This window comes from Atheta coriaria, unplaced genomic scaffold, assembly GCF_025399875.1.
Source record: "Atheta coriaria isolate IRGN ID8LTWV9N9 unplaced genomic scaffold, Caltech_Dcor_3.1 hic_scaffold_3_pilon, whole genome shotgun sequence".
Classification (NCBI taxonomy): Eukaryota; Metazoa; Arthropoda; class Insecta; order Coleoptera; family Staphylinidae; genus Dalotia; species Dalotia coriaria.
Window position 1 is genome coordinate 10897851 of NW_027045445.1, and position 14324 is coordinate 10912174.

Sequence of the window (14324 nt, forward strand, 5' to 3'; positions counted from 1 at the left end):
TCCATTGCTCCCGGCCCATCCTACAGCTACGATGTCTCTGCGCTTCATCCCCGAAATTATCAGGCATATCAACAATTTTTATGGTGGGGGATCACCCCCAGAGAGAGGGAACTCCTTATAAGGACGATCCTTATAAGGTCTTGTTCAAATATTTCTAAGTTTAAAGTCGTCTCAAGAGAGACGACACTTAAAAATACTCTTACAAGTTCTGACCTGTACCTGAAATGAAGGAAGGAGTACACAAATCATACAGGTTGCCTTAATAATATTTATAGTGGGGATCATCCCCTGAGAGAGGGAACTCTTCCTGAAATGATAGAAGGGGTACACACAAATAAAAGAAGTCAATATATCTTACTATTTATTTATTAATAATAGAATACAAGTTTAGATTTTACAAGTCAACAAAATACATGCCGCCATATTGAAAGAAGACTTACGACCTGCATCGTCGCGCACATGCAAGTAAGTAGCACTTCGCAAAGTACTACCGGTATAAAGAAATTAGGAAATAGCCCGTTTTCGACGAAAACAAAAAATTCTAAACTAGTGTTTACAGTCAAACGTCGCTCGTTTTCATCAACAATCAGGAAAACTAATATACAGGGTGTTTCCAATAGAAAATTCAAAGTGCAAAGAAGAAAAACCTAAAATCAACAGTTAAAGCTAAATTTTCACGGACAACAAGGAAAATGAATATACAGGGTGCTACAAAAATAAAATCAAAAGTTCATGAAAGAATACACTCGGGGATAACAAATTTAGAAAACTTATAATAGGAAATAAAAAAACATACAGGGTGTTACAAATTGCAAATTCCTTAATTTAAAAATAAAATACAAATTTTAAGTAGAAAACGACCCGGAAACGATAAATTTTGTCAGTTTTACATTAGAGAGCAAGGAAAAGTAATACATAGGATGATATAAAAAGAAAATAGCTGCATTTAATTAGTAAATTCAACATTTTGAATTAGGAATAGAGAGCTAGAAGAAAAATCAAAGAAAATTTAAATTTAAAAAATGTAAAATTAGAAACAGGAAAGGTAGGAAAGGTAGAGTAATAGATAAATAAAACATCAATATGAATTTTATTGCGATCCTAAAATTTTCTTTGTGACGGGTTCTCCAGATACGCTACAAGCAAGGCAAAATGTGTCGGCCGACGTCAAGTCATGTACACACGCGGAAAGAAATTTAAATTGTCTATTAAAACACGTCTCCGTGATTGGAGCATTATGACATCAAAAGAAAATACGAGCGAAGAAAGTTCACGCTATTAAATCGATGAATGACATGGAAAAAGCAAAGTCTGCAGCGAAACCGAAGACGCATCCGACGGCATGCGTCAATTTTGAGTTATTACGGTACTCACGTTACATGTCATTTAAGACAAAAATTTAATTAATTATGATTTAATAAAGTTTACAAACTTACCAGTGTGTCGGATAATCAAAGAAAGTACTGAAACAAAAAATAGCACGTGTGTGAGAATTCGCACTATGATGCTCACTTATTTAAACCAGTTCCATCCCTTAATGAACATGCACTATTTTAACCGACAATATTCCCGCGACGTTAATTACACTTACTCAAAACTATACATAGGATACATATTTCTAATTTCAATTCTCAGCATCAAAATAATCCAATATCCGACGGACCACTAACGCATGGATGAAGCACAAGTTTTATTATCATTTTACCCGGAACAAATTTTTCGCAAAACACTATTACACGTCTATTGTTATTAAGTGCCAATATTTATGCCGATTTTTAATTAATAAATAATAATGTAGTTAATGTAATCGAAATGAATAAAAGGACGATGCCGAGCGGCTTGCAGGTAAGAACAGACTGAAATGGTCGAACGTTCGTAGTGTGAACGCAACATTGCGCGCGTTTATCGCGATACAAAAAGTTGTTTATACACATACCCCGATAGAATAGAATTGGAATCGAAACATTTCTAATGTGCACTTAATCCTTTGAACTATAACTACGAGCCTCACTAGTAGTTTTTAAGTTAATACATATCTAAATACCAGGAGCGTGAGCCGTGTTTCGTGGTCCGAACCGTTCGCATAGTATACGAGCGTTACTCGTGGTTCGCCGCTGGAGCCAATTTCAATGTTAATTAAATAAAATATAATATAATGTTTCACATCAGTTATAAACTGGGTTATCCTAATGATGTATAAATCAATATGGGGGCGATATTTATTTGATTCATCTAGCAACTGTTGTGAGTTGCAATATACACTATCCCCGCGATCACAAACCGGCCGCACAATAAACGCGCAAATAGTAAATAACACTACTCTAGTGATTACAATTAAATAGTCGAGTGATGATTAAATATAATACAAACAAGAAAATGTAAAACTAAATGAAAAATTAAAATTCGATTTGCGTAATTATGATTTCTTATGCTGACAGAGTGCCAGATTTTACATCAAATATTTAAGTGATATGTGCTTAAGTGCTTTTTATAATAAACAATTCCACCTAATGTAAAATTGTTAGTTATATTCATGTTTAGAATACAAGTAAATATTTTACATGTCAACAGAATATCCGCGCACATGGAAACAAGTACCTACCACTTACTCGTAGTAAAGTTCTAACGGGATAAAGAAATTAGCAAATAGCCTATTTTCTACGGGGTTGAAAATGGAAACAAATATACAGGGTGTTACAAAAGAAAAAAATTAAGTGCAGACAGGAAAACATCTAAACACTCAAATATCCCTCGTTTTTCATGGTAAATCTGGGAAACAAATATACAGAGGGTTACAAAAAGAAAATTCAAAGGTGAAGAAGTTAAATTTTAATAACAGTCAAAGCAAAATTTTCAGGGATGTAAATAAAAACGATTGTACAAGGTGTCACAAATAGAAAATTCAACCATCAAAAAAGAAAACATCTAAACACTACAAATATTGCTCGTTTTCACCCGATGCACTGGGAAACTAATAAACAGGGTGTTACAAAAAAATTAAGGTGCAAAAAGAAAACCCTAAAACCACAGCTGAAGGAAAATTTTCATGGACACAAAGAAAAGCAAATATACAGGGTGTTCCAAAAGGAAAATCCCAGGTTTAAAACAAAGAACACTCAAAACTCACAAATAAAGCGATTTACTACGTACTGTTAGATAAACTAATATACAGGGTGTTAGAAAAGGAAAATTTTAAAAACTTCAAATATGGTGAATATTCACATCATGGCGAGAGAAATTTATACGGGAACAACTATATTTTAACATAAATTCAAAGATTTTACCCGTAAATCATCAAGTTGGGTCAAAAATGTGCTACAAGAATAAAACACTTACATTTTAATAAATTGTGTATATATACACAATTATATATATTTACAATATATATTTATCATTAATTTAATGATAGCATCAACTGCATAAGGTAACCGACGGGGAATTATAAATTGATAGAACATCCGGCGGAAAACATCTAAATCAGCAGACGGCAAGCGACGGCGCGTGGTAATACAGTAGGTAAATACGATAAAAGTAACTAGTTACTTGTAAATATTAAGATATATGGAGACTATTCAAAGTATAAGATTTTATTAGATGAACAAGAAACTTTTTAATATAATGATGCAAAAGAGTATAATTCGATTAAAAACGTTCAAAGAAATGAGAAACGAGCCGATGGTCGATGGCAAAGTGAGCGTGGTCGACCACATGAATATTGTCATTATAATAATTCTCAGATACTTTTTTATAATAATACTGGTAATAATTAAATCATGCATGTTATTTTCGGAATCAGGGCTATAAATTCAGATGAAAATGCTACCACGTGTTTGTAAATTGCAAAATTAATATCCCTCAAATGGAATAATTAATTTAATATAAACCGTCTTAACTTTCCGCAAAAAAATTATTTACACACCTACCAGTGCAATGATGAATAAATTTTAGATCCAGGAATATATCTTATCAACTGTAAACTCGTGCAGAAATTAACAGACATTTATTTCTTACTTGAGAACACTCTAACCGCCACAACTCATCAAACAAAACAGCCACACATGCTCGTTACGAATATTTTGCTGGTACACCGTCGCGATCCATTTTGCGGACGATCAAGTGGTCCTGTCTCAAGATGCAGAGGATATGGAATACATGACACGCAAACTTATAGAGCAATACCAAGAGTGGGGACTAACAGTAAACATGGAGAAAACGCAATATATGGTCATAGGTGAAGAGGGAAAAGACCTCCAACTAAACAACGGTATGGTGATAAAAGCTTGCGAGGAGTACACATACCTCGGGTCAAAAATCCACATATCTGGTCGAATGGACAGGGAAATTCAAAACAGAATCACAAAAGGACAACAAACAATAGGCGCATTAAACGGCATACTCTGGTCAAAGGCGATTAGCAAAAAGCAAAAGAGCAGATTATACAGCTCAATATTCAAAAGCATTATTCTATACGGATCTATATATATAAAATTTGCGTGTCACAGTGTTTGTTTCCATACTCCTCCGAAACGGCTTTACCGATTTTTACCAAATTTTGTATGCGTATTCAGTAGGTCTGAGAATCGGCTAACATCTATTTTTCATACCCCTAAGTGATAAGGGTTGTTCACCCTTAACTTTTTTTAAATTTTTGGACAAATTCTTTTGTTTACATTTTTTTATTATATGGCATTAAAAAATACATACATCCCTAAATTTTTATTTTTTTTATCACCAACCCCTATTTCTTTATAGCCATTTTAGTAATTTAATCATTTTTCATGCCGCTCGAAGAAAAATTTTATATGCGTATTCAATAGGTCTGAGAATCGGATATTATCTATTCTTCATATCTCTAAGTAATAAGGGTTGTTCACTCTTAAATATTTATTAAATTTTGTTCAAAATTTTTTGTTTTTATTTTTTTATGTGGCATGAAAAAATACATACAACCCTAAATTTTTACTTTTTTATCACCAACCCCTATTTTTTAGTAACCATTTTAGTAATTTAATCATTTTTCATCTCGCTCGAAGGAAAATTTTATATGCGTAGTCAGTAGGTCTGAGAATCAACTACTATCTATTCTTCATACCCCTAAGTGATAAGGGTTGATCACCCTTCTTTCTTTTTAATTTTGAACAAAAAATTTGGTTCTATTTTTTTATAATGTGGCATTAAAAAATACATACAACTCTAAATATTTACTTTTTTATCACCAACCCCTATATTTTTATAGCCATTTTGGTAATTTAATTTTTTTCATCCCGCTCGAAGGAATGAGACTGAAGTCGGTGTCCTGTTTCACTCTCACAATAAGACTTCTTTCCTCCCTTCACAGTTTTCGGCCATTATTATGGTATATGTATCAAGTGTGGTAGTAACGTTTACAATTATCATATTGCTATCTCAGTGTAACTCCCTATTTTATAGTCGGTGCAAAAAATTCTCCCGAACAGACCAGTCACCCCGTTGACAGGGCGCTTCCACGCCACCCTTTCAAGAACAAATTATATTAGTGAGACCCACTAAAACACACCGAATTGTGTCACATGCAATACTTAGTGATCATAGATAATTAATCACTTTGCACAAAAAACGAAATGAAACAATCAAACAAAAATGAACCAACGAAAACTGCGGAATTTGTTTCGTTTGTCAGTGGACAAAAGAAAACTCAGTAGAAAACACTTTGCGCAAAACTCAATAGAAAACAATAAATCAAAAATAAGTCGTAGAAGGCTGCGGAATTTGTTTCGTTAATCGATTGAAACAAGAAAACCTCAGCTTTTCCCCATTTTCCCGGTAATTATTCCAATTTTTGTCGCCGTAAAAACCACTCTTTAACGAACATTTTAAAAGAAGAATTAGCCAAATTGGTCTAGGCATTGTTGAGTGATGCGGTTACCAACACATTTTGCAATTCATTCTAAATTTTAGATAATAAAATTATTAATTTTAAGTGTATTTGGCACGATTAGTTCAGTTGATCAAGTTTTACATACTTACACACTTATAATATGTAAGTTACTTTTTGTCTACACTAGAATTTTTCTAGAAACTAAAAATAATTTATATGGCAAAACAACGTTTGCCGGGTTAACTAGTAAATTTATATAAATGCATACCTTCGCAAGGTGCCCTGAACACGAGTCACTTCTACCGCTACCTTCGTACGGTGCCCTGATCACGAGTCACTTCTACCGCTACTTTCGTACGGTGCCCTGAACACGAGTCACTTCTACAGCTACCCTCATACGGTGCCCTAAACACGAGTCACTCCTAGAGCTACCCTCATACGGTGCCCTGAACACGAGTCACTTCTACCGTTACCCTCATACGGTGTACTGAACACGAGTCACTTGTATCGCTACCCTGCTATGGTACATCAAATGAGACTCAACTAAATCAACAAAAAAATTAACAAAACCCCTCTTGCGCTATCAGAATCCGATAAAAAAATTTGAACATTTCACATAGGTTTTCCGCAATATGATCTGTTTTCCATATTATCATTAAGTGAAATATATACGCGCCCCCAAATTCGCGGGCTATTGCATGAAATGTGATAAAACATTTAACCGAATAATATAACTTAATTATAAACTTACCAATGCAGCGTTCATCGGATTGCAAGGGTACAGCAAGTATTGTAATTAAAAGAAAACAGTAAAGTAGAGAAGAAACAAAACATTAGTTACACAATTTCGGACAATTAGTTTCGCAAATACCGCTGCCCTTGTACGGTGCCCTGAACACGAGTCACTTTTACCGCTGCTTTTGTACGGTGCCCTGAACACGAGTCACTTCTACCACTACCCTCCTACGGTGCCATGAACACGAGCCACTTTTATCGGCACCCTCGTACGGAGCCCAGAACATAAGTCACTTCTATCGATACCCTGCTACGGTAAACCGAATGAGACTCAACTATACAATTGCGATTAATTGCAATACAAATAAATAAACAAGGAAAAATAAACGTTATTATTCGATTCAATAAACGATAATAGTGCATATCTTTTAAACTAAAAGCGGTAACGACCAACGGATTGAAACTTATGAAAGATTCGAAAATTCTGCATTAGATAAGAATTTAAAACAATTTAATTTCGTGGGATAAAAGGACCAAAACGTGACTAATAGTGCAATTTTTCTTTTTTGTCCTTATTTTTAAATTGCGAATATCTCTGTGCTGAATCTCTGTGCGAATATCGCTGTGCCGGTCATCTAATTTGAGTCACAGGTAGGCAGGTCCGTCGAGAGCCAGCACGGCTTCCCGAAGAAAATCTGCGGCAATCCCGACAATCGTTGATTTTTTGCCAAATTTTTTGTGTTTCCGATTTAAGAGCGATCAACCGGGCCCCGAGGAATTTACTCCAGTTGACCCTCCCTCTCATCGGCCCTGGGCCGAGATATGACCAAATTTCCACGATGCGTTTTAGGAAATTGAAAATGGTGCAAACGGTGGCCGAGATATGACCTAATTTCCACGACGGGATATAAGAAAAATTGAAAGTCCATATAACATATATCCAACAGCGATGGAGACTTAATTATCATTCACAATAAATCAAACACAATCAAATAAGTATATAGACAATTACGAATGTTCACACACAACAATATAACTCACGTTACGGAATTTTCTCGCCATAAATTTCAATACAGGAAGATACAAAATTAAATTTTGCATCTAGAAAAATTATTACGAACTTATTGTGACACCGCGTTCGCGTATTATATCAAAAAAACTACAATTCCTAGCACAACGAGTACTAGTGCGTATACACACAACTTTCAATATAACTCGTGTTACGGAATTTTCTTGCAAAAAATTTTAATACCGAGAAACTAAAATTCCTAGCGCATCAAACACTACGGTGCACACACAACTTTTAAAATAACTCGCGATACGGAATTTTCTTGCAATAAATTTCAATACAGGAAGATACAAAATAAAATTCTGCATCTAGAAAAATGATTCTGAACTTATTGTGACACCGCGTTCGCGTGTTATATTAAAAAAACTACAATTCATAGCGTAACAAGTACTAGTGCGCATACACACAACTTTCAATATAACTCGCGATACGGAATTTTCTTGCAATAAATTTAAATACAGAGATATTCAGAATTAAATTCTGCATCTGGGGAAATGATTCCGAACTGATTGTGAATTCGCGTTCGCGTGTTATGCTAAAAAAAACTACAATTACTAGCGCAACGAGTACTACGGTGCACACACGCAATTTTCAATATGACTCGCGTTACGGAATTTTGTCGCAATAAATTTTGTCACCGGGAGATACAGAATTAAATTATGCATTTAGAAAAATTATTCCGAACTTATTGTGACACCGCGTTCGCGTGTTATATTAAAAAAACTACAATTCATAGCGTAACAAGTACTAGTGCGTATACACACAACTTTCAATATAATTCGCGTTACGGAACTTTTTCGCAATAAATTTCTATACAGGTAGATATAGAATTAAATTCTGCATCTGGGGAAATTATTCCGAACTTATTGTGATACTGTGTTCGCGTGTTATGCTAAAAAACTACAATTTCTAACGCAACGAATACTACGGTGCACACCCACAACTTTCAATAGGTATAACTCGCGTTACGGAATTTTGTCGCAATAAATTTTGACACAGAGAGATACAAAATTAAATTCTGCATATAGAAAAATTATTCCGAACTTGTTGTGACATCGCGTTCGCGTGTTATACAAAAAAACTACAGGGAGATTCAATAAGGGCCCCGGGGAATATCCGCGGGCCCCGGCAATCGTTAATTTTTTGATATTTTTTTGTATTTGCAATTTAAGAGCAATCACCTCGTGAATCAGTACGTGATAAATAGAAAACTTGTTTATAAACAGCAAATGTAAATTTGACCGAAAAATATAATGGAATTATAAACTTACCAGTGTACAGCTTATCGGACTGCCAGGCACAACAAATGCTGTAACTAAACGAAAACATTAATTAAAACAAATATATTTCATACATTTGAATTATGTTATAATTAACAATCAACACATTGATAATTGATAATTATTGACGATTTTCGATAATTAATATCTCTTAAACTAAAAGAGATAGCAACCAGCAAATTGCTGATTATGAAAGATTGGAAAATTCTCTATCAGATAAAAACATAAAATAATTATATTTTCAACAGTAAAAGGTCAAAAAACGCCACCAAAAATACTAAAAAATGACATTTTTTAATTTTTGCCCTTTTATTCAATCATGAATATCTCGTAAATTAAAAGAGATAACTAGGATCGCATCTCAGCGTCTTAATCTACGGACTATTCTCTATAAAATAAGATAGTTCAGATTTTTATAATAAACTATTACACCTAATGTAAAATTGTTAGTTGTATTCATGATTTGAGAATTAAAGAATACTTGCTTAAACGATGCCAATATAAACTGCAAGATGTGATATCTGCAGCTAAACAAACTTATCTCTTGTGCGAAATCGCGTGATCGCACACGGACACGGTGTGCAGTCACTACCACCGACAAGCAATATTTAACGCGAAAACGTGCATCGTAGTGCCATCTAACCGACTATCTACTAATGGCAGGTTTAAATTTAAAACACATTTTATCAAATATGCAACAAAGATGATATTGCATGAAAATGCCAGTCATAAACAATTTAATAATGCCTATAAAATCGCAAATATTGCTTTAATTTATAGTCTATGATACAATATAATAAAATTACATTCACACATCGGAGAAAAACAAACATTCGAAATGGTCAGATAAAAGTTACTTAATCAAGCACGAAAGGACCTCCTAATGACGGAAAACAACATGGCAGGAATATGTATGTATATATGTAAGGCGTAACTTACATATTACAATTAAGAAAAAACTAAAATATGGCAAAGGGTTCCCGAAATATGGCCTGTTTTCCACCGCGTGTTTTAAATATTGCCAAAAAAGGCCTATCTTTGGCGGCCATTTTGAGGCTATTACAACCGGGTTTAGCGGGGGTTCAGGGGAGAATTTTATAAATGCACCCTAGCTCTATCATAAAATAAATAAAAAACTAAAATATGACAAAGGATTCCCGAAATATGGCCTGTTTCCACCGCTTGTTTTGAAAATTGCACGAAAAGGCCTAATTTTGGCTGCCATTTTGAAGCTGCTACGACCTAATTTCGCGGGGCTTCAGGGGTATGCATCCCTATAAACGCACTCTTGTCCTGTCATAAAATAAATAAAAAAACTAAAATATGACAAAGGGTTCCCGAGATATGGCTTGTTTTCCACCGCGTGTTTTGCAAATTACAAGACAAGGCCAAACTTTGGCGGCTATTTTGTGGCTGATACGACCAAATTACGCGAAGGTTCAGGGATGCATTTTAAAATACACTCTTGTCCTATCATAAAATAAAGAAAAAAACTAAAATATAACAAAGGGTTCCCGAGATATAGCTTGTTTTCCACCGCGTGTTTTGAAAATTACAAGACAAGGCGTAACTTTGGCGGCCATTTTGAGGTTGTTACGACCGAATTACGCGAAGGTTCAGGGGTGCATTTTAAAATGCACTCTTGTCCTATCATAAAATAAAGAAAAAAACTAAAATATGGCAAAGGGTTCCCGAGATATGGCCTGTTTTCCACCGTGTGTTTTGAAAAAGACGAAAAACGGACAAACTTTGTTGTTTCATTCGTTTTCTATAATACCCGAAATTACAATATTGCAACACTCAGGTCATAAAATATTTGGCCGAATAATATAACTTAATAAAAACTTACCAATGCAGTACTCATTGGATTGCTAGGGCACAGCAAGTACTGCAATTAAAAGAAAACAAGTTAAAAAAAAAACACTGCATACAATATAATATTATATTCATTCATCGGAGAAAACAAACATTCTGTGCTGAGTTGCGCAAGTCAGATATAAATTACTTACTCAAGTTCGAGGGGACCTCCTAATGACGGGAAACATCATGGCAACAATATGCATTTGAGATATAAACATCAAACGCAAACATATAAAAATTATGGATATTAAACGCACAATTAACCATTAACAAAGCACTGCAGAAGCATGTTACAACTAAATAGTCAATTGATGACCGAATACAATGCAAATTTAGAAAATAAAATAATCCGATAAAACGATACTAGTCGCGCGAAATACGTCCAGATACGCCAGCGACCTGCACGAAACTAGCTGCAATCCATCGATAGCGCAAGCAATGCCAGCAGCATGAACCCCGCAGGTAAAAGCAATATATGCGCAAAGCGGCCCGCCGATGACACACGACCTTGTGTGTGAATTGCAACTGGCATGTTACCTGCGATCACAACTAAACTAAGACGTGACAAGTGTAAGTTGTGTTCAAAACAAACGCAATTCTCGTATCGAATGCAACGTTTGCTGATAAATATAGAAATAAAGAATACAATTCTATTTTATGATTTTTAGGTCAGGCAAGTGCCATCTCGGAATGCTACAGATAGAAGTCCCGCAATTAAAATTCTTAAAACTAATCAAAAATTAAAATTCGAGTTGTGTAATTCTAATTTCTCATGGTGAAAGATTTCATGGGGTAAAAGGACAAACAAACGTGACTAAAAGTGTTAAAATGTACAATTTTTCTTTTTTCACCCTATTCATTCAATTTCGAATATATCGTAAACTAAAAGCGGTAGTAAGGATGTATGGATTGAAAAATAATAATCTACGAAAAATTCTCTATAAGGCAAAGTATTAAAATATTGCAAGATGTGCTTCAGAAAAGCAAACAAGGTTGCAACAATTCATGATAAGACTACCTACGCAATTTGGAATAGACACGATACCTGCGATCTAAACTAAACTAGTTGATGTGGCGTGAGAAGACGGCGCGCGCGACACATGCGATAAAAAGTTGTTTATATCGAATCACTGATAACAGTACTGTATACAAAATTATTCTCGTGGCCACGCTGTCGATAAATATGAAAATAAGTCGTATAACTCGATTTTATGATTTTTAGTACATCCAAGTGCCATCTATGAATGCTACAGAAGAAGTCCCGGAATTTAGATTAATAAAATTAATAGAACAAAAAAATTCAAATCATGAAACAAATTGCGAGAAAACTATTAGTCCAAGAGTAAAATTTTATTAAAATAAAATTCTCAGGGAGACAGTTTGTAATAACTTCCGAAATAAAAACTTTAAATTTACAAATTTATTTTTTGTGTGGAAAATGTGTTTACATTTCATCAAATTGCGGGAAAACTATTGGTCCTAGAGTAAAATTTTATTAAAATAAAATTCTCAGGGAGACAGTTTGTAATAACTTCTGAAATAAAAACTTTAAATTTACAAATTTATTTTTTGTGTGGAAAATGTGTTTACATTTCATCAAATTGCGGGAAAACTATTGGTCCTAGAGTAAAATTTTATTGAAATAAAATTCTCAGGAAGACAGTTTGTAATAACTTCCGAAATAAAAACTTTAAATTTACAAATTTATTTTTTGTGTGGAAAATGTGTTTAAATTTCATCAATTTGCGGGAAAACTATTAGTCGTAGAGTAAAATTTTATAAAAATAAAATGCTCAGGAACACTGTCTGCAACAACTTCCGAAATAAAAACTTTAAATTTCCAAATTTAATTTTTCTGTGGAAAATGTGTTTACATTTCATCAAATTGCGGGAAAACTATTAGTCCAAGAGTAAAATTTTATAAAATTAAAATGCTCAGGAACACCGTCTGCAACAACTTCCGAAATAAAAACTTTAAATTTCCAAAATTAATTTTTCTGTGGAAAATGTGTTTACATTTCCTCAAATTGCGGGAAAACTATTAGTCCTAGAGTAAAATTTTATTAAAATAAAATTCTCAGGGAGACAGTTTGTAATAACTTCCAAAATAAAAACTTTAAATTTACAAATTTATTTTTTGTGTGGAAAATGTGTTTACATTTCATCAAATTGCGGGAAAACTATTAGTCCAAGAGTAACATTTTATTAAAATAAAATGCTCAGGAAGACCGTCTGTAACAACTTCCGAAATAAAAACTTTAAATTTCCAAATTTAATTTTTCTGTGGAAAATGTGTTTACATTTCTTCAAATTGCGGGAAAACTATTAGTTCTAGAGTAAAATTTTATTAAAATAAACTTCTCAGGGAGACAGTTTGTAACAACTTCCGAAATAAAAACTTTAAATTTCCAAATTTAATTTTTCTGTGGAAAATGTGTTTACATTTCATCAAATTGCGGGAAAACTATTAGTCCAAGAGTAAAATTTTACTATGATAAAGTGTTCAGAGCGACGTTTTTTCCATTAAACGTAATAACTAGGTAACATCCGTAATAAATAGGTTTGAATTTCCATTTTCCAATTTTCTGCGGAATGCTTGCTCGAACTTTCCGCAAAAGAAGTTTAAGATAAAATCGAAAAATAGATACTATAAACGATAAAAAATTTCACTCACCAGTGTATCGAACACCGTAAATCAAATGCGAGTTGATACTGAAATAAACAAGAAACAAAACATTAGTTCTACAATTTCGGACAATGTTGAAATGAATCCGAATTCCGGAGGAACCCAAATTTTTCTTTAAAAATTGTCTAATTTGCCATAATTATTTAAATAATAATAAGCCCGTCGTGTTCTGCTGAAGACAAATATGGTTCGCACAACTTCAAAATATTATTTACCATCACACAACATGGCTGACTGGCGTCCGACGGTAAGCGATCCTAGATACACGCGAAACTGCAATAAACCCACAAAACATTGAATTCCGAAGATTACACACGCGATAAATATGTAGCGACTAAAACCCGTCTAGTAACACTAAATTCCAGCAAATATAACGCGATATAACGAATTTACAACACGAATCACGAATATGCATTTAAGTATTAGTACTTATCGAACGAAGTAAGAGTTCCGTGCCGGCTACACCACAACTGGGGATCTCGACTTTCACTCGCAGGAATATTTTCAGCGAAAACATGTATTGGTGCGCCATCTGAGGTGACTTTTGAGTACCTCAAGAAAATACAAAGTGCATCAAAAAGTGTGGCGTGTATATGAGGCAGTGAGTGATTGGCTATGTGTCAGTGTATGGTCACGCACTTAAATGGCAGTGCCCGTGTGTCACACGTACACGCAACTGCGCATGCACCACCCTATCTAAACGAATAGCAATTTATATACATAACTCAAAGCTTCCAATGTAGATGTCGCTAGAATGTATTAATTCAAAATTAATGAACTAAATTTTGCAATTTTAATGCAAATATTCATTAATTTAGCAATAAATAAACATAATAC

At 33.9% G+C, this 14324-nt stretch overlaps 1 long non-coding RNA gene across 1 annotated transcript; it reads right to left on the minus strand.

Moving 5' to 3' along the window:
- Nucleotides 1-348: 348 nt before the first annotated feature.
- LOC135789556 (uncharacterized) lies at nucleotides 349-13940 on the minus strand. Its single transcript, XR_010547600.1, has 5 exons — nucleotides 13703-13940; nucleotides 13476-13513; nucleotides 10791-10829; nucleotides 8933-8976; nucleotides 349-1463 (listed from the first exon to the last, which is right to left on the minus strand). It is a non-coding gene; the product is annotated as an uncharacterized lncRNA (long non-coding RNA).
- Nucleotides 13941-14324: the final 384 nt, after the last annotated feature.